Source organism: Lutra lutra, chromosome 15 (assembly GCF_902655055.1).
Source record: "Lutra lutra chromosome 15, mLutLut1.2, whole genome shotgun sequence".
NCBI classification, from domain to species: Eukaryota; Metazoa; Chordata; class Mammalia; order Carnivora; family Mustelidae; genus Lutra; species Lutra lutra.
In genome coordinates this window covers 15,447,513-15,467,487 of record NC_062292.1, presented here as the reverse complement: position 1 = coordinate 15,467,487, position 19,975 = coordinate 15,447,513, and the positions used below count along the sequence as shown (strand labels likewise).

Sequence of the window (19,975 nt, the reverse complement as noted above, 5' to 3'; positions counted from 1 at the left end):
GATAGCAGAGTGTTTTAATAAGTTTGCCACGCCTGTCCCTCAGCCTTCTTGTGATTTTAGACTGTAAATTCATTGTCTTATTACATTTATCAGCCTCTTATAAAGCTAATGCTTTCTCTCAAACCCATATGCTTGATTAAAGAAATATCAAAGAAGTCTGTTCACAAGATTCGCTGATTCTTTTTTTTTTTTTTTTGGTAGTTTTATGGTTTTATTAACACAAATACGACACTCACATAAGCTTTCTGTCTATTCATTTTCTTCACTGCACAGCCTGGCAACAGGACTGGTGACTCTGATGGCCAGCTGGGCGTCTCTTTCCACAATGGCTTTGTGGTTCTTGAAGGAGAGGCTGTGAGCAATCTCCACACAGTGAGATTTGTTGCACGTCAGTAGCACTTCAAGCTCCTTGACACTGTGGATGAGGAACTTCCAGAAGCCACTGGGCACCATGTGTTTTGGTTTTTGGTTGTTCCCGTAACCAAGGTTGGGCATCAAGATCTGGCCCTTGAATCTTCTGTGCTCCCTATTGTCAGTGCTTCTGGGTTTCGCCGGTCCCACTTAATTTTGGCATATCTGTCTGACTGGTGCTGGAACTTCTTGGTCCTCTTTTTAATGACCTTGGGCTTCCTCAGAGGTCTGAAGGTGGCCTTGATGTCAAGTAGGAGATGGCTGCCATTCCCGCAGGCAGAGCTGGGGAAGGAGGACTCCTTGACTCCCATTTTCCTGTTGAGAGATACCAAATTAGTTTATATCTTACACTAAAAAATGATATTTTGTGCCTATCCTTCCCACCCCACCCTTGGAAGTCAATACTTTAAAATGCCTCCATTATTTCCACTGGAGCTTTTAGTGATTTAGAATCATTCCTTGGTGGGGCGCCTGGGTGGTTCAGTGGGTTAAAGCCTCTGCCTTCAGCTCAGGTCATGTTCTCAGGGTCCTGGGATCGAGCCCCGCATTGGGCTCTCTGCTTGGCAGGGAGCCTGCTTCCCCCCTCTCTCTGCCTGCCTCTCTGCCTACTTGTGATCTCTCTCTCTCTGTCAAATAAATAAAATCTTAAAAAAAAAAAAAAAAAGAATCATTCCTTGGATAAACCAAACTGCTCCAAGAGCCGTTTGCACTTCTCAAGAACACATGGAACAAAATGGTGCAGGTGGACAGGCACTCATCAAGTTCTGTAAGAACAACTACACTGGGCTATCAGTCCCCTCGGAGACCTCAAAGAGCCCCAGAAATTCAGGTAAAAGTATAAGAGCGTAAAAAACACCTTACCTTATTTCAACACATCTTAAAAGAAGTTGGGTTGAAATACAAATTTCTCCTTGGAGCCTGAGGATAGATTTATTTATTTTCTTACTGTTTTCCAGTCTAAATGTACTGGTGCAGCTGCCAAGGTGGATAGCTTAGGACCTCAAGAGAGAAAGTCTGGGGCTCTGGAGTCTGTGTGGAGTCTGCTTCTACAGGCAAGGTTTGAGGAGAGGGAAATCAGAAGTTGTCTGAGAGGCTGTAATTCTACGTCACTACCCAAGTACTACATGATTTGTTTTAAGATAGAGACTGCAAATATGAAAGTCTTCTCACATTCATTCACCCCTGACATCTCTCCCAGACACTTGTACATATGTTATTACCAACATTCACAACATGCCGTAAAACTTGACTATTTCGCATCAAGTAAAGGAACATTATGCTCCTATAAAGGATATAGACATTATACACGATTAAATGTGCTAGTTATTCTCCGAAAACTTGCTTGCACATTTTAAATGGCAAATCTTCTTTTTGTGGGTAAATCTCAACAGAGCCCATGCACCATAAATTTCAAGTTAGTGTGGCTAACATCAATGGCCTTCGCTATGAATAGACTTGCGAATAATCTCTAGCAAGTGATCCCCACCTGTGAGCCTATCCTTTCTATACGAAACCATTTAGAACTTACTGGATTCTCGCACCCCTGTAAGAACACCATGATTTATTTCTCATTGGAAAAGATCATTTTTTGAAGGTCTGTAATGATGAGAGAACTACTGGAGAAAATTGTGTCTGCTGCTGCAGAGGATAGGATCATTTCTCTCTTTCCCTCACTTTCTTTTCTTCTATACTTACACTCTGGTTTCCAAAACCAATGGTACTTAAGAAAAAAAAAAAAGAAAGAAAGAAAGAAAAAGAAAAAAATTGAAACAAAACTAAAAATCTATAATGGCCCTGCTTTGTAACTTGTTCCATATGTTTGACATGCTTCATAAAATAATTCCACATTAGTTTCCCTACCCTAGTGTTTGGATTGTGACATCTGTTTTTTCCCTATGTTTGCATGATTTATTTTGGTGTCCATGTGAACTTGCTCTATAACAGTAACAGGAATTTGCTTAGATTCCCTTTTCCTAGAATGTCTCTTGGTGCCTTGCAGACCCATCAGGCTTCCTATCCAAGGAGATGTCACACAGTCACTCTCAAGCTAACTCGGGCACTTCCTAGTGTATGAACTCACAGAAGTCACTTGATCTCTCTAGACCTCAATTTCCACATCTGTAAAATGGATATGGTAATAGTAACACCTATTTATAGGGTTTAGGGGAAGGCTTAAGTAAGCTATTATATGTATATATTTATTAAGCACTTCAGTAAGTTCCTGGCACATAGTAAGTATTCGTTTCTTTAGTTATTAAAGCCAAAGCACAAAGAAAGGCCTCCAAGAGATAAATTCCTCTTACTGGGGCACCTGGGTGGCTCAGTGGGTTAAAGCCTCTGCCTTCAGCTCAGGTCATGATCTCAGGGTCCTGGGATTGAGCCCCACATAGGGCTCTCTGCTCAGCAGGGAGCCTGCTTCCTCCTCTCTCTCTGGAGCCTGCTTCCCCCTCTCTCTCTGCCTACTTGTGATCTCTCTCTCTGTGTCAAATAAATAAATAAAATCTTAAAAATAAATAAATAAATAATAAACTCCTCTTACAACCCTTTGCTGGCCTTCATCTATTCATTCATCCATTCGGCAAATGGTCATTAGGTACCGAAAGTTAAAATTATCACCAAAGGGGAGTCATATTGGTCACTGAGGCTAAAGGAAGTCAGTACTACCTTTATTTAAACTTTTGATGTGTTGTTCATCACAGATTTTTGCACTAATTTTGACTTTTAAAAATTACTGCATTACTGGGGCACCTGGGTGGCTCAGTGGGTTAAGCCTCTGCCTTCGGCTCGGGTCATGGTCTCAGGATCCTGAGATCGAGCCCCACATCAGGCTCTCTGCTCAGCAGGGAGTCTGCTTCCTCCTCTCTCTCTGCCTGCCTCTCTGCCTACTTGTGATCTCTCTCTCTCTCTGTCAAACAAATAAATAAAATAAAAAAAAAATTACTGCATTACAATGTTATCTTGATTACTGGATAAAACATTACTATTTTTTTTTAAAGATTTTATTTATTTATTTGACAAGCAGGCAGAGAGGCAGGCAGAGAGAGAGGAGGAAGCAGGCTCCCTGCTGAGCAGAGAGCCCGATGCGGGGCTCGATCCCAGGACTCCGAGATCATGACCCGGGCCGAAGGCAGCGGCTTAACCCACTGAGCCCCAAACATTACTATTTTTAATAACCTGATGTACCTTTCCCCAGTTAAATTTTATGCCCAAAGCACAGGTCTCACTTACCTCACTTGGTCCTGGCCCTGGAGAGTTGTGAGCAAAACACTCAGTCCCAGTCCTCATGCAATGAACAATCAAGTGAGAGGAAGGATAGGCCTTAAGGACGTTTTCACAAAAATTATAAATTCTTTCCACTAAAAATGCAAGAGTTTTATATTCCCCCTTGGGCCTGTAGCTGAGTGTAAATACATTTTTGAAATTAAGAGCTCAGATTTTCAGTCATTCATTTTTCAATAGATAGATGTGAACTGTCTACCATATGCCAGGCACAGCTCTGGCAACTAGGGCAGAGCAAAAGAGACATAAATTTCCACTTTTATAGAATTTATATTCACATGTAGAGAAGAGACAATGAACAACACAAGTAAATAAAATAGACTATATGTTGTAGAGTGTTATATATTGCTAAGTTATAAAGAGAGAAAAAAATACATGAAAGGGAGAGGGAGAATGGAAAGAAAATTGAAATGTTAGGTAAGGACCACTGGAATTGTGACTTTTGAGTGATGAGGTGGGGGAGAGTGAGCTAGATGGGGAGATGCGTGGAGAAAGACAGTCCATACAAAGAGAGCGGTTAGTGCAGGGCAGGACCCCGAAGGGGAAATGTTCCTGAAGTGTTTAAGAACATAGGAAAAAGGCTGGTGTGGTAAGGAGAGAGTGAGCGGGAATTTAGATCAAGAGAGTAATGGAGGGCTGATCATGGAGGACATTTTACATCATCATGAGTACTTCGTTTTGCACTCTGAGTAAGAGCGGAAATCACTAAAACATTCAAGTACAGGAGTGACGAAGTCTGACTTAGGGTTAGCAGGCTCAGTACAGGGCTGTGCTGAGGATGGATTGTGGGGAACAAGTGAGGAAAAGGGACCAGTTAGGAGCCCACTAAGCAACCCAGATGAGATGTAATGGAGGCTTGGAGCAGGATGGCGGCAGTGGAGGGGACATTCAGCAGTCAAATTCTGAGCGAACAGGTTTTGCTCTTGACTTGGATGTAGCATGAGAGAGAAAGAGGAGCCTGGGCTAACTCAAGGTTTTTGGTCTATGCAACTGAAAGAAAGGAGTTTCTGCCAGCTGGAAAAGTAAAGACTGGACAGAAGTAGACCTGGGAGGGAACATCTAGGAGCTCAGTGTTGGATGTGCTTGTTTCAAGATGTCAACAATCAGCAAAATGGATATGGTGCATAGCCCCTGGCATATAGGTTTGAGTTCTAGAAATCAGGGTATTAGTCTAGTACTCAAGTATGGAGAAAGTTCTAGCAAAGGAGACTGAGCTGGAGAAAATGAAGAGAGTATGGTGGCTTAACATCAAGTGAAGAAAGTATTCTGAGGAAGCAGGTGTGATGAACTTTCAGAAGCTGTAGACAGGTCAATAAGGTGAGGATTAAACATTGCTCATTGGAGTTAGCAAAGCAAAGTGACCTTGAAGGGAGCAGTTTAATAGAGCAGTGCTGGTAAAGGCTGGATTTAGTGAGTTTTAAAGAAAAATGAAAGAGAGTTTTTAGAGAATTATTTTGAGTTTTGCTATAAAAGAAAGATGAGAACTGGGGCAGTGACTAGAAGGGAGAAGACATTCAGGGTGGGTTTTTAAATTTTTGTTTTGTGTTTTTAAAATGGGGGAAAATATTACCTTGATTGTACATGAGGCAGAAGACAAAGGTTGATGGCTTATAAGAAAGTGTAATGGTGGGGCACCTGGGTGGCTTAGTGGGTTAAGCCTCCGCCTTCAGCTCAGGTCATGATCTCAGGGTCCTGGGATCGAGCCCCACCTTAGCACACATCAGGATCCGCTGAGGACTTGTTGAACTACAAATTTCAGAGCCTTGCCTCAGGAGTGCTGTTTGGCAGATTGGGTGGGGCTCTGAGAATTGGTACTTCTAACAGGTTCCAGGTGATGCTGATTCCGCTCTTCCTGGGAGACCCAATACACTGAGAGAGCCCAAGAAAGAGAAAGTACCGTTCACAGAAGAGGCTCTTGAAGCTCAGTGGCTTTTAAAATTTGAAAGCAGCTATAGCCTGGTCCATGTGAAATTCACTCCCAATTTCACTGATTTTTAAAACAGTGTTTACAAATTCATTGTTAAACACAGTTCTACTTTCCCCATAGTCCTTTATACTATTTATAAGAATGTCCATTTCAGACAGTGTAGGTACAATTACATTATTGCAGGTCGAGAGGAGAAATATATGCTTTCTTAATCCTATTTCTAATATTTTTATCCCCTCTCTTCTTTTATCTCTTCCTTTGAATCTATTCAATCCATCTTGGAAACATTTGACTTGGAACCTACTTACGTATTCGTGCATTTGTTCAACACATATTTACTGAGCATGTACTAAGTACCAGGCACCACTGTAGCCCTTAGAATACAGCAATGAACAGAAGACCCTGGCCTCTGGAAAGCCACACTCCAGTTCAAAGAGAAACAGGCAATGAACTAATAAATACAAATAATAATTCAGGTAGTGATAAGTTTTACAAAGACCAAAAATACAGCAGGAAAGGGGGATTGGGATGCACTGAAAAGTAGGGTAGGTAGGGAGAGAAGTTCTCACCAAGAAGGTGATAGAGGAAGAACAGGAAGGAGGTAGGGAAGTGAGATACCTGGGGAGGAGTATTCCAGCCAGGAAATGAAAGGCTCCAAGGTTGGTGCACACCTGGCAAATTTAAAGAAAAGCAAGGACTGGCAGAGGGGCAACGTGGAGCTGGGACAAGGGCTCATGTAAAGTCTGGTAGGCCAGTGAGATAGCTTTGGCTTTTCTCTGTGTGAATTGGGAAGCCAGTGCAGGGTTTAAAGCAGTGACCAGATATAACCTGGCTTGCATTTAAAACGGGTCCCTCTGGCAGTTGTCTTGTGAATAGTGTCCAGGGAGTAGGGTGATCGTGAGGAGGATGCATTCGTGAAATCTCAGGCAGCAGATGACAGGGGCCTGGAGGGTGACCGCAGTGCAGGTCTTCAGAAACACTGGGATCCTGACTTTCAAAGGCAGAGCGAACAAGCTTTGCTGAGGGATCCGATGTGGAGTGTGGAAGGAAGAGTCGAGGATGACTGGACACTTTAAAGCTTTGCTGGCTAGAGTTGCCATCTACTGAAAAGCAGAGTATTCTGGAATAAAAACATGAATTTTGCATCTTTATTGAGATGGTATTAAAAGCCATGAGATTAGATGAAGTCATCCAGGGAGTGAGTGAGTGATGAGTGTGGATAGAGAAAGGAAGTGATCCGACAATGGAACCCTGGGCGTTCCAGGATCCTAGAGTATGGAATGAGAAGCAGCCAAAACACACACACACACACACACACACACACACACACACACACCTAAAACAAACAAACAAACAAAAAATCCAGGGAGTGGACCTGAGGGGGGAAAACTAGGGGAGCACGGTGCTTTTGAAGCAAAGTAAAAAGTCTTCAAGAAGGAGGGAGTAAGGGGGCGCCTGGGTGGCTCAGTGGGTTAAAGCCTCTGCCTTCAACTCAGGTCATGATCCCAGGGTCCTGGGATCGAGCCCCACATCGGGCTCTCTGGGCAGCGGGGAGCCTCCTTCCCCTTCTCTCTCTCTCTGCCTGCCTCTCTGCCTACTTGTGATCTCTGTCTGTCAAATAAATAAATAAAATCTTTAAAAAAAAAAAAAAAAGAAGGAGGGAGTAGGGAAGCCTGGGTGGCTCAGTGGGTTAAGGCCTCTCAGGGTCATGATCTCAGGGTCCTGGGATCAAGCCCTGAATTGGGCTCTCTGCTCAGCAGGGAGCCTGCTTCCTCCTCTCTCTCTGCCTGCCTCTCTGCCTACTTGTGATCTCTGTCTGTCAAATAAATAAATAAATAAATAAATAAATAAATAAATAATAAAGAAGGAGGGGGTAATGGATGCCTGTATTCATTTGGGCTATTTGGTCTGTAGGTTCATTATGTATGTGTTTTTTCTGGATGCACAGTAAAATATACCACATCGTAATGACTGAGGTCCAAATTCATGCAATCACATAAAACACAGAACCGTGTTATTACACGATAAATGAAAAATAACCAATTAGTATATACTTTCACAAAACGAACAAGAGTTAAGATAGTACAATTTCTATGGTACAAATCTGACTAACAGAACTGAGGAAATTGCTAAACTTTAAGAAGCACTCACTTCCTTACTCTTCATCTTCCGCACAACAGTGAAGAAACATACCCTGCCTGATAACGGTGGGGATTCTCCAGCTGATCTCCAATCTCAGTATCATGGGATTGTACTTTATTTTCACTGGATCCCTGGGTTAGTTCCACTAATTCACATTCCTACATTTTTAGGATTTTTTTTTTAAATCTGTTTATTTCTTCTGAAGAACTTTCTAGAAGAGCTTTCTCTGGGTACTTACATGTTTGAAAAGAACACCTGATCATTAACTTGACATCCTGATGCATCATTCTTTTTTTTTTTTTTTAAGATTTTATTTATTTATTTGATAGAGATCACAAGTAGGCAGAGAGGCAGGCAGAGAGAGACGGGGGGAAGCAGGCTCCCCGCTGAGCAAAGAGCCCGATCCCAGGACCCTGAGATCATGACCCGAGCCGAAGGCAGAGGCTTAACCCACTGAGCCACCCAGGCGACCGCTTGATGCATCATTCTTATAGGTAATCAAGTCCTCAAGTTCAAATCATTCTTCAGAACAAGGAGGCCTATTGTTACCGGTAAGGATGACATGATTTTTTCATTTTGCATTGCGTTTTCCCCTCTGAGAGCTTTCTTTCTTTCTTTCTTTCTTTTTTTCAGTTTTTTCCCTCATATTTTTTTTATCTTTTTTTAAAATTTATTTTCAGCATAACAGTATTCATTGTTTTTGTACCACACCCAGTGCTCCATGCAATCCGTGCCCTCTCTAATACCCACCACCTGTTTCCCCCAACCTCCCACCCGCCCACCTCTTCAAACCCTTCAGATTGTTTTTCAGAGTCCATAGTCTCTCATGGTTCACCTCCCCTTCCAATTTCCCCCAACTCTCAACAATTTCTCCTAACTCCCCATGTCCTCCATGTTATTTGTTAAGCTCCACAAATAACTGAAACCATATGATAATTGACTCTCTCTGCTTGATTTATTTCACTCAGCATAATCTCTTCCAGTCCCGTCCACGTTGCTACAAAAGTTGGGTATTCATCCTTTCTGATGGAGGCATAATACTCCATAGTGTATATGGACCACATCTTCCTTATCCATTCGTTTGTTGAAGGGCATCTTGGTTCTTTCCACAGTTTGGCAACCGTGGCCATTGCTGCTATAAACATTGGGGTACAGATGAGAGCTTTTTGTCACTTTTTTTAATCTTTGTTGTTGTGTCTAGGTTCTTCTCTGCTCTACATACTCTTCAGTGGTCCCTTTTCAATATAAAAATTCACGTAACTCTTTTTTTAGTTATTGAAGTACACTTGATAGACAATCTTATTTTTTAGTTTCAGGTGTGCAACATATTAAAAACTCATGTAATTCTTGAGTCCTGACAAAATTGTCTTCTATTATTTCTTTGATAATTTTTTCCCTTTACTTTTCTCTGTTCCATTTTTCTGGAATTTCTATGAATTCATTTTTTATTTCTATGAATATTAAATCTCAATACTCATTCTATGTAACTCATTTTTCTTTTTTAATATATTTTCTATGTTTCTATACTTTTTACTTTCAGGGTGATTTTTGAGAGATCTATCTACCAACACTGATTTCAAATTTTGTGTAAGTCACATGCTTGATTTTTAAGTTATATTTCTTGCTTTTGGATTTTCCCTTATTATAGCATTCTGTTTTTATTTTGTGGAGGCATAATTCTTGGATCTCTTTTATGATACAAGTTAGGTTTTTTTTGTTGTTGTTTTTGTTTGTTTGTTTTACTTTATCTCTTGTGCATGAATTATCTATATACCCCAGGACTAGGTTTCATACACGTTTATCTTGATGTTTCTTTTTCACTTTGCAAGTTTTTACTTTTTTTTCCAAAGTGAGTGGTAGGGGCGCCTGGGTGGCTCAGTGGGTTAAAGCCTCTGCCTTCGGCTCAGGTCATGATCCCGGGGGGTCTCAGCAGGGAGCCTGCTTCCCCCTCTCTCTCTGCCTGCCTCTCTGCCTACCTGTGATTTCTCTCTCTGTCAAATAAATAAATAAAATCTTAAAAAAAAAAGTGAGTGGTAACCTTTGGCTGTTGATTCACATTTAAGAATGGGACAATAAAGTAGCTGACTTGAAGTTCAGTGACTGTGGGCACGAGAAGGGTAGAGCTGGTTCTTAGGCTGGGCACTCTGGCCCATATGCTAGAATGAGGAAAACTTTGCTTCAGAGCACTAATAGATACAGCAGCTGCTCCAATTATCCCTAAAATAGTTTTGCTTCTTTCTAGGGGAATAAAAAGACCCAAAACCATAAAACTCCTGGAAGAAAAGATAGGAGTTCCTTGACAACAGTCCTGACAACGATTTTTGGATTTGACACCAAAAACAAAGGCAACAAAAACAAAAATAAACAAGTGGGGCTACATTAAATTAGAAAGCTTCTACACAACAAAGGAAACCACTGACAAAATGAAACGAAGAAAATATTTGCAAATCCTATTTCTGACAAGGAGTTAATATGCAAAATATATTAAGAACTTTGCAACCAAATAGCAAAAAGCCAAACAATCCAATTAAAAAATGGGGCAAGGAACTGAATAGACATCTTTCTGAAGGAGACATACAAATGACCAGTTGGTACATGGAAAGGTGCTCAACATCACTAATCTTCAGGTAAATGCAAGTCAAAACCACAATGAGATATCCCTCACACCTATTAGAATATCTGTCATTGAAAAGACTAGAGATAATGAGTGTTGATGTAGAGAAAAGGGAAACTTGCGCTCCGTTGGTAGGAATGTAAATTGGTACAGGCACCATGGAAAACAGTATGAAGTTTCCTCAAAAAATTAACACTTAGGGGGTGGCTGGATGGCTCAGTCATTAAATGTCTGCCTTTGGCTCAGTTCATGATCCCAGAGTCTTGGGATCGAACCCCACATCAGGCTCCCTGCTCAGCGGGAAGCCTGCTTCTCCCTCTCCCACTCCCCATTCTTGTGATCCCTCTCTCGCTGTATCTCTTTCTGTCAAATAAATAAATAAAATCTTAGAAAAATTTTAAAAAATTAACACTTAGAACTACCATATAATTTCTATAACCTGGGTATATACCCAAAGGAAATTAAAACACAATATCGAGGTATCTGCACTCTCATGTTCACTGCAACATTATTCACAATATCCAAGATAAGGAAACAACTTAAGTGTCCATCAATGGATGAGTGCATAGAGAACATGTTTATACATGTGTGTGTTTATGTATATATATGGATATAGATATACACGAATGTCTTTGTGTATGTATGTACATGGATGTATACATACATACATACACTCATGAGGAAATATTATTCAGCCATGAGAAAGAAGCTAAGTGAAACAGTCAAAGATAAACAAATACTACATGGCATCACTTATATATGAAATCTAAAACAATGTAAAATTCATAGAAACGGTAGTAAAATGATTGCTGGAAACTTGGTAGGGACAGGGAACAGGGAGAGGTTGGTAGAACAGTGCAAACTTTTAGCTCTAAGATGAAGATGGTCTGAAGCTTGCTATGGGGTAGAAGTTACACGTTCTCACCAAATGATTACAACAAAGGCACACATGTGAGTTGATGGATGTGTTAATTATCTGGATGTTGGGAATCCCTTCCCAACATATACATCCACATACACAGGCTCCCCGCCTCCCACCCTAAAGTTTGCTTTACAGCACTTTGCTTTTATGAAAGACCTAAATTAGTACCTGTTTTCCCTCACCAAAAGAGGATTTTCACTTTTATGAAATAGTAACTTCTTCACTTTACACCATTTCAGCCTATGAAAGTTTTCATGGGAATGCCCTACTTTCGGATAGCAGGGGAGACCTGCATCAAAATCCTTTCACTAGTGTACATCAAATCACCATGATATACACTTTAAATATCTGTTTTATTTGTCGGTGATCATTCAATGAAGCCAAAAGAGGGAGAGAGAAAAAATAAACCAAGAAAAGACAGAAACTGGGTTTCTGACCTGAGAGAAGACATCCGCATGTTGTAATGGCCCCGGGGGGGAGAGCTTGACTGCCCCACACAGATTTCAGATACATCCTTCATTATCAGCCCTCCACCTCCTTCCACCCTGCCATTTGCCTACTAACCCAGACTCCTTAGCCTCACCAGGGTTCTGCTAGTCCATCCAGCCTGTGAATATTTTATTATAGAGAGCTTGCCCATAGCGGGGAGGAGGAGAGAGTCCTTAAGCAGACTCTGTGCTGAGCACAGAGCCCAATGTGGGGCTTGATCTCACAATCCTGAGACCACAACCTGCGCTGAAACCCAAGTCAGACACTTAACCGACTGTGCCACCCAGATGCCACTAGCCTGTGAATACTTTAAGCTATGATTTCCAAATCAAAATTTTCTATTCGCTTTCAATCTTCTAGAAATACGTTGAAATTTCATATTCATTGATCCCCTCTCCTGCTCCCTTTGCCATTACGGAATTTTTTAAATAAGGAATTACGAAATCAAATGACAACCAGGGCCAGGAAGATTAAACCAACTCTGTGTAGCTGCTTTTTGGAGACTCGCCATTCCTTTGAAATGGTGCCCAGCATCACCCCCCAGCCCATGGTGAGAAGAAAATGTAAGTGTCGTCAAATCTTTGATTTTTCAGATTTGACAGAAATATTAACTTTTACCAGAAATCATTAGCTTTTAAGTGTCAGGAAACAATATTTTCCAAAATATTGTAAAGGCCAATCAAAATAACATCAGCTGGTAAGATCCAGCCCTTGGTTTGCCCGTTTTCAATCTCTGATTTATGCCTCTTTAAAAAATTTTTTTCTCTGCTCTCGTTCCCATCAGCTCACAGAAAAGTAGGAGAATAAGTACAGGTGTTCAGTCTGCCTCCAAATTGTAGAAGTTAAATTCTATATTATCCATAAAATTTTCGAACAATGTCCAGTGCATAGTAAACAATAAATGTTAACTCTTGTATTATGTTTTTGAAAGATCTTTTATCTATCTATTTATTTATTTGAGAGAGAGAGAGAGAGAGAGAACATGCACGTGCGGGCATGAGTGGGGGAAGGGGCAGAGGGAGAATCAGGCTCTGCGCAGGGAGCCTGATGCAGGGCTTGATCCTGGGACCCTGGAATCTTGACCTGACCCTGAGATCATGACCTGAGCTGAAAGCAGACACTTAACCGACTGAGCCATCCAGGTGCCCCTAACTCTTGCATTATTATTGTGCGTTATTTGAGCTTTCATCATATCATCATGCTGCAAAAGGCAGCAATAACTTACGCATTCAGGACCAAAAACAACAGGGCCAGGTGGCAGTTTTCAGAGGTCAGCGGGAGACTATGCCAGCGCTCTAAGGGATGGCAAACAATTGACTCTCACCTTGAAAGAGAGGGGGAGAAAGACATAAAATACCTATTAAGTAGGCGGTTGCCAAGAATACACTTTAACAAATTCTAATTATACCCTAAATCCTGGCACTCATTTCTCCTTAAGAGAACTAAGGAAAATTCCACCTCAATTTCCATGGCTCCCAGAAATTTGTTTTCTCAAAGACACCCTAACACACTTACACATCATTCCAAGTTCTTCCCCATAAACACTTGTGGGGATTATAGAGAACACACAGAGATATATACTTTTAAAGATTTTATGTATTTGTTTGACAGAGAGGGAGAAAGTAAGCGATCACAAGCAGGGGGTAGGGCAGAGGGAGAAGGAGAAGCAGATTCCCCGCCAAGCAGAGAGCCTGAGGAGGGTCTCCATCCCCCGACCCTGAGATCATGACCTGAGCTGAAGGCAGATGCTTAACCAACTGAGCCAACCAGGTACCCCTCAAATATATTAAACACACCCATATAAAATACATTAAACATGCACTCGTCCATGCACATGCACTCACACAGAGTCGTAAGCAGGACGCACACCCACACACGCGAACTCGCACAGGCACACTCTTTCTCACTCTGCTTCTCCATGAAGGACTCAGCAGCATTTTCTAGTTTCCTGCAAAGTCTTTGGCATGAATCTCTCTGGGTGCTTTGCTGGTAATTGTTTGTCAATTATCTGTTGTGTCACCCAGAGTTTCTGAGTCAAATACAGAAATAGCTGTCCAGCTTGGGGACAGCACCTGTCCTTCCCCAGTGGTCCTCAGGCTGCTTTGTGGTGACATCAGTGTCCACAAGAAGATTCACCTTTATCTCCAGGATGTCCTGCAACCAAATTCCGCCTAAGTCCTCCCGTGGCTGACAGTTCTGTGCCACTGATGGTTTCCTTTTGTCACGATGCATTTTTAAAAATCATCTCTAGCCCTAATTAGCCAGAGTGAGAATTCTGTCTTCTCTCCTCTGTAAATTTACAGAAGAGAACTGGAAGCAGGGCCCCCTGGGCTATACATTTTAGTTATTTATAGTGAGGCCAGGGACCCACAGCCAGAAGAGGAAAGAAGCATAATTTTTTCCCAAGCCCATAACAGCAAGAGCCCTGGATGGCTAAACCATCCCTTTTCAGTGCTAAAAAGCATACTGTGGGAACAAATGGGGTCTTTCTTAGTTTTCAGCGATGGTATCAGTTAGAGAAAACCAGACCCATATTATCTCTTTGCAGGACTGACCTCTTATACCATGTGACTTCTCTGAATCTTATTTTCCCATCTGGGAAGTAGGAAACCAAATTCATGGGCTTGTTTGAAAAGACCATAACCTGGGACTGCTGGGTGGCACAGTTAGCTAAGCCATGACTCTTGGTTTGGGCTCAGGTCATAATCTCCGTATCCTGAGATCAAGCCCTACATCAGGATCTGTGTTCCATGTGGAGTCGGCTGGGTTTCTCTTTCCCTCTCCCTCTGTTCTCCATTCTGTGCTCTTTTTCTCTCTCTGAAATAAATAAATACATCTTAAAAAAAAAACCCGATAAGATAAGGATAAGTATCCTTACTTTATAGGTGAGGAAACTAATGTCTCAGGTGTGAAAGGGGTTTTGCATGTTGAAAAGTGCTTTATGAATTTAAGTTATTAACATTACTATTTATCTAGAACTACTAAGATCTTACCCCTTTCCTCTTTGACTCCATAAATTTGGAACTTACAGCCTGATGATATCACAAAACAACATTTAACATTGTGACTGGGGAGAAAGACGTTATAACCCTGGTCTGGGAAAAAAAATAACTTTCAGGGGAAGAAATAGCCAATGCTCTCATTTTAATGGAAGGATGATTAGAGAACCAAACATTGCATCACTGAACCTGTGAACTTTCTGTTGATTTCCTCTTAGGAAAGCAGTTGAAGGGTGTTTTAAGGGAAGAAGAGGATGCCATGCCAGGGAGGGACTCAGCTACCAAAGAATTCTTACAGGCAGAAGTAACTGTGCTGAGAACAACAACAAAAAAGAGAATTCTCAGAGAATTGTGGACAATGTAACCAGAGTCTCAAACTTGACAGAGCATAGGAACCCCTCGTGGGGCTTCATAAAAACACCAAAGGGTGCGTCCCACCCCAAGAGTTTCAGATTCAGCAAGTCTGAGTTGGGGCCAAGAATGTGCATTTCTAACAAGTTCCCAGGAGATGTTGATGCTGCTGGTCTTCCCTGTGTACTTGTCTCTGTCCTCATCTCCTCTTATAAGGACACTGATCCTATTGGACTAAAGCTCATTTGAATGACCTCTTGTTAACTGAGTCACCTCTTTAAAGGTCCATCTCCAACTCCGGTCACATTCTCAGGCACTGGGGGTTAGGACTTCAATATATGAATTTGGGGGCTGAAGGGGGACATGATTCAGAGAGGGATGGACCATCACTGCCAGCACAGTGACACAGAAATCTCAGCAAGCCAGGAGCCAGAAAGCAGATCCCACACACAAGCAGACACCTTACACATCACTGCATGGAGTGTGTCTAAGGATGAGAGGCAGCACAGGAGAATATTCTGGAGGACTTTGTGAGACCATGGGAGGATGGCATAGCCTTCAGACCCGAAGTGTGGTTCTTTGTGTCTCTAAAATATATTTGCTGCAGAACATATTAGTTTAACCTAATTTTAAAAGAGTAAAGCCCAAATTGTCTTTAAATGGGGAGCAAGGGTCAGTGGGTGGGTTTCTGAGTGGGAGTTTTCTTAAGTAGAATGAGGCAGCAATCCTTCTAGAAATTAAACCCATCAGCTTCTGCACTGAGCTAGAGCATTCAGGCTTCCCAGCCTGAATGTCTCAGGTGTCTCAACCAGCACCCCTGATAACTTGAGCGGAATAATTCCTGGTGTGGTGGGGGGACTGTCCTATGCATTGTGAGATACTGAGCAGCACCCCTGGTCTTTTCCATTGGAGACCAGTAGTAGTACCTGCCACCAGTTGGGACAAGCAAAAATGTTTCTAGACCTTGCCAAATGCCGCCAGAGGCAGGGGAATCAAAAATTGTTCCAGGGAACAACCACCAATCCATAGGTTCTGTCTCAACCTATCTGGGCTTCTATAACAAAAGTAGCCTAGACTGGGTGGCTTAAACAACTAACATTTATGGGAGGCTGGGAAGTCCAAGACGAAGACACCGACAGATTCAGGGCCTGGCTCCTTCCTGGGGCCCAGACCGTTTCTGCTGGGTCCTGCCTGGGGGGAAGAAGAGAGGGGGGCTCCAGGGTCTCCTTTGCTGGGGCACCAATCCCACTCATGGCAGCCTCACCCTCACGACCTAATCACTTCCCACAGCCCCTGCCTCTTAACACTACCACCCTGGGGATTCAGTTTCGACATAGAACTTAGGGAGACACAAACCTTCAGTCTCTAGCTTCCGTTCCATAAACCCCAGGCACATGACCTGCATTGTTAGGGCAAATCTACAAACCCAGGATACCCACTTCTCATTGATCAGGAAACCCGGACTCCTTGATATCTGCTTACTTTCACATTCCCAAGTAGTGTCTCTGTGATGCTCAAAGCTGCATCTTGTACTAGGCTCTCTCTGTGCTCTAGGATCAGGACAATCACATTCCATAACTAATGTGACTCTCATTTCCAGAAACAGGATAATGAAAATACCTCTGGTTCTAGGCCCAGGGAAGAGAGATCACATAGGAGGGAGAGGAAGTCTAATGCTCAGAGCCTGTGGTGCACAAGACAGCAGCGAGGGGCTTCCCTGAGGCTCATTCTTCCTACCACAGCCTGACAGACATCTGTCAGGTAGAAGCTTAAAACTGGCAGCCTATGAAAACCACATGCAGCCCTCTGTGATTTACCAGGCTGAGCACAGCTTGTCAGCCCGTCAGTTACTGTCACGATGGTGCCAGACTGATTCGTGCTCATTCATCAAACACATGAAAAACTTGGTGTTAGCAGGGAAACCCTTTTGGGAATCAAAGACCTGTGGCTTCGTGGCTCCTTTCTTCTCTTCTTTTCTTTTCTCCCCTTTTTTTCACATTTATGGGATGTCAGAGGTAATGCATGGCTTCGTTTATTTACGTCAAGACATTCACGGAACACTAACGTGTGCCCAGTCAGGGGTCTGGCCCAGGAAACACAATATGCTTTGTGCCCCCTGGGTTCTCATGGGCATGGCCCTGGGAAATACTTCATTCACTGTAATGCGGTGGTGCTCAGCAGTTCCCCACCAGAAGGAAGGCTAAGAAGCCATATGAGGAACAAAAGGACAAGGAATACAAATTTAAGGATGCCCTGCTTAATTAAATCATGATAGGAGCTATTCAGTCTGCTGTTCATTCATAATAAAGGAAATCCGCTGGAATGGAGTTATATTCCCATTTGATTTTTCCTCCTACCATCAAGCCTTTAGGTTCCAATTGCTTCCCTCTCATTCAATCCAGACAACTATTTGAATCCCCACCCAATATGGGGGTACCATTCAACAATTCTTCCTAATTTGTCACATTCACGAACTGTTAAGCTACCCCAAAAAAGTCTTTCTTTTAATAAAGATTTTTATTTTTAACAATCTCTACATCCAATGTGGGACTCAAATGTACAATTCCACGATCATGAGTTACATGCTGTACCAACTGAGCCAGCCAGGTGCCCCTATCCTGAATAATTCTTTTTTCTAGTTGTTGTTTTTTATTCTTTTGTATTTACCAAATGTTTTCATTTTCTTCTTGTTTTAGTTGTTTTTGTATTTCAACTTTTAAATATCCCACTCCCACTGATAGGAGTGGGATATTTCTCTGCTTTTCTCTCAGATTTTCTAGGACAAGTTTGCATTCTTTTAGCAGAGACATTGAGAACCAACCAGGGCCAGACGTATTATTTCTGAATCTGCTAATTTTACCTTATTGTGGCTGTAGTGGCAGCTCAGGTGAGATTTCAACAAGGACTTGTGTATGCAGACTCTGAATTAAAGATGTTGATCTATTTTGTCCTTCCAGTGCGAAGTGGCATCTTCACTTTGAAGCCCCTGTTTATACAGCACTCAGTTGATTTTGAGTTCCAATTGACTGTAAAGGAAACAGACTTAGAAGCCAACAGTGGGACTGAGCCAGTCAAATCAGTCAGTGAAGTTTACCGTGCTACAAAGAACAAGACAAAATTGGAGCAAATAAAGCTAACTGTTTGGAAACTAGTGTTTTATGAGGGGAAGGAGAGATGTTTGAGCCCTGTGTATTAATAGCTTTTTAAATTAAAATAAGTCAACTTGATCTTGGGACATAACACTGATATGGTCAGGTCATCTCTATACAGTCTCCCCCTGCTTTGCAAGGCAAAGAAAGGACAAAGGTAGAAAAGGAGTGTCTTTCTTCCATCCCCAGTTTGTGCACATGTGTCTGGTGCATGGACAGAATTGGGCTGAGTCGGGTACTCAGCACATCTGATAAAAGGTTGGAAGAAGTACAAGAAACCAGTCCATTTCCCCCATTTACTTTCCCATCTTAGTTTTTTCTTTTTTCTCCCCGTGTGAGTAATCAAGCATAGAGTGTTCCTCAGGCATTTTCTCCCACTCAACAGCAATGGGTAAACTCCAAAAATGAAATAACAAAACGAGTACTTCCTTCAACCTACACGCATCATCTGCTCCAACCAAACTGGCAGGACCTATCCGTTTTGAGCACTTACTATCTGCCAGGCATGATTCTTAGTGCTTTATTTACATTTGTGTTCTTATAATCCACAGGAAAACCCATGGAGTAGGTTGTGATATCCTCATTTTACAGATTAGGAAACTGAGGCTAAGAGAACTTAATGAACTAATGCAAGGTCACACACAAGCATACTAAGTGATCCAACTGTGATTTGAATCAAGGTCAGTGTGACTACATACTATCCTGAGTGTTCCTCCTGGCATGCATATGTACAGATCTGTATGTCCTTTCTCTTCTTGGACCCGTGCTGTGTATTCTTCGTGGAATGGCATTCCTTTGCATTTCCGTTCATCACTCCATTCCATTCATCTAGTCCTTCCATTCCCTCAAGTCTCAAGCAAATTCCCATCTCTTCCACAGGACTCAGTCCAGCCTTTCCAAGACTCAATGGCTCCTCTGAAATCCTATGGTGCTTCTTCCCTTAGCGTTTCATAAATGCATCCTCCTGTTGTTCATCTGTTGGGCAGTAGGGGTTAGAGGCCAATGTAAGCTGTTTACCCACTGGATATTCAGACATTCTACAATCTTTCCTGCTAACATGCACCATGACAGAAGTGGGGGATGTTTCATCAACCAGCATAACCCTAAGGCCTGGCAGAGTAACAGACACAGAATGTGTACTCAATATATTTTTATCAAACAAATATATATGGAAAGGGATGTTGAGGTTGAGAAAGATAAGATCTTGTGAACATAACTTGTTGTCAGTGAAGACTAACCCAAGCCTAGTGGGTGAGTGTGGGAGTGGTGGGGTGGTTTTAGGTCCACCTGATATATGTTGTTCCCGTTGTCCCCTGGCCCATCAGTCACATGCTACCCAATAACCCCTGCAGAACTCAGCTGAAATCCCTGGGATTCAAAGTTTATATAGTAAATAAATAAAAGTGCTGTTTTATGAAGATCTCTGTAAGGCCCAGAACACATAAAGTGCTTCTTCTCTTTAACGCAGGCAATAGACCAGAGCATCAAGTGGGCACAGAAAACACTGTCCTCTCTTGAGCAGGGCAATCACCCAGGAGGCAGAGATCCATGAGTTGAGAGAAGGAAGACCGTAGAAGCCTGATTAGGAAGTTAAACTGACCTACACTTGGAAAGCAGATGAGAGGACAACATTACAAATCATTGCTGGCAAGAGACATTCCTGAAGAACCAAAAGCAGGAGAGAGAACATCG

At 42.2% G+C, this 19,975-nt stretch overlaps 1 pseudogene; it reads right to left on the bottom strand.

The window, feature by feature from the left end:
• Positions 1-249: 249 nt before the first annotated feature.
• Positions 250-722, bottom strand: LOC125085552 (60S ribosomal protein L32-like; annotated as a pseudogene).
• Between the last annotated feature and the right edge of the window lie 19,253 nt (positions 723-19,975).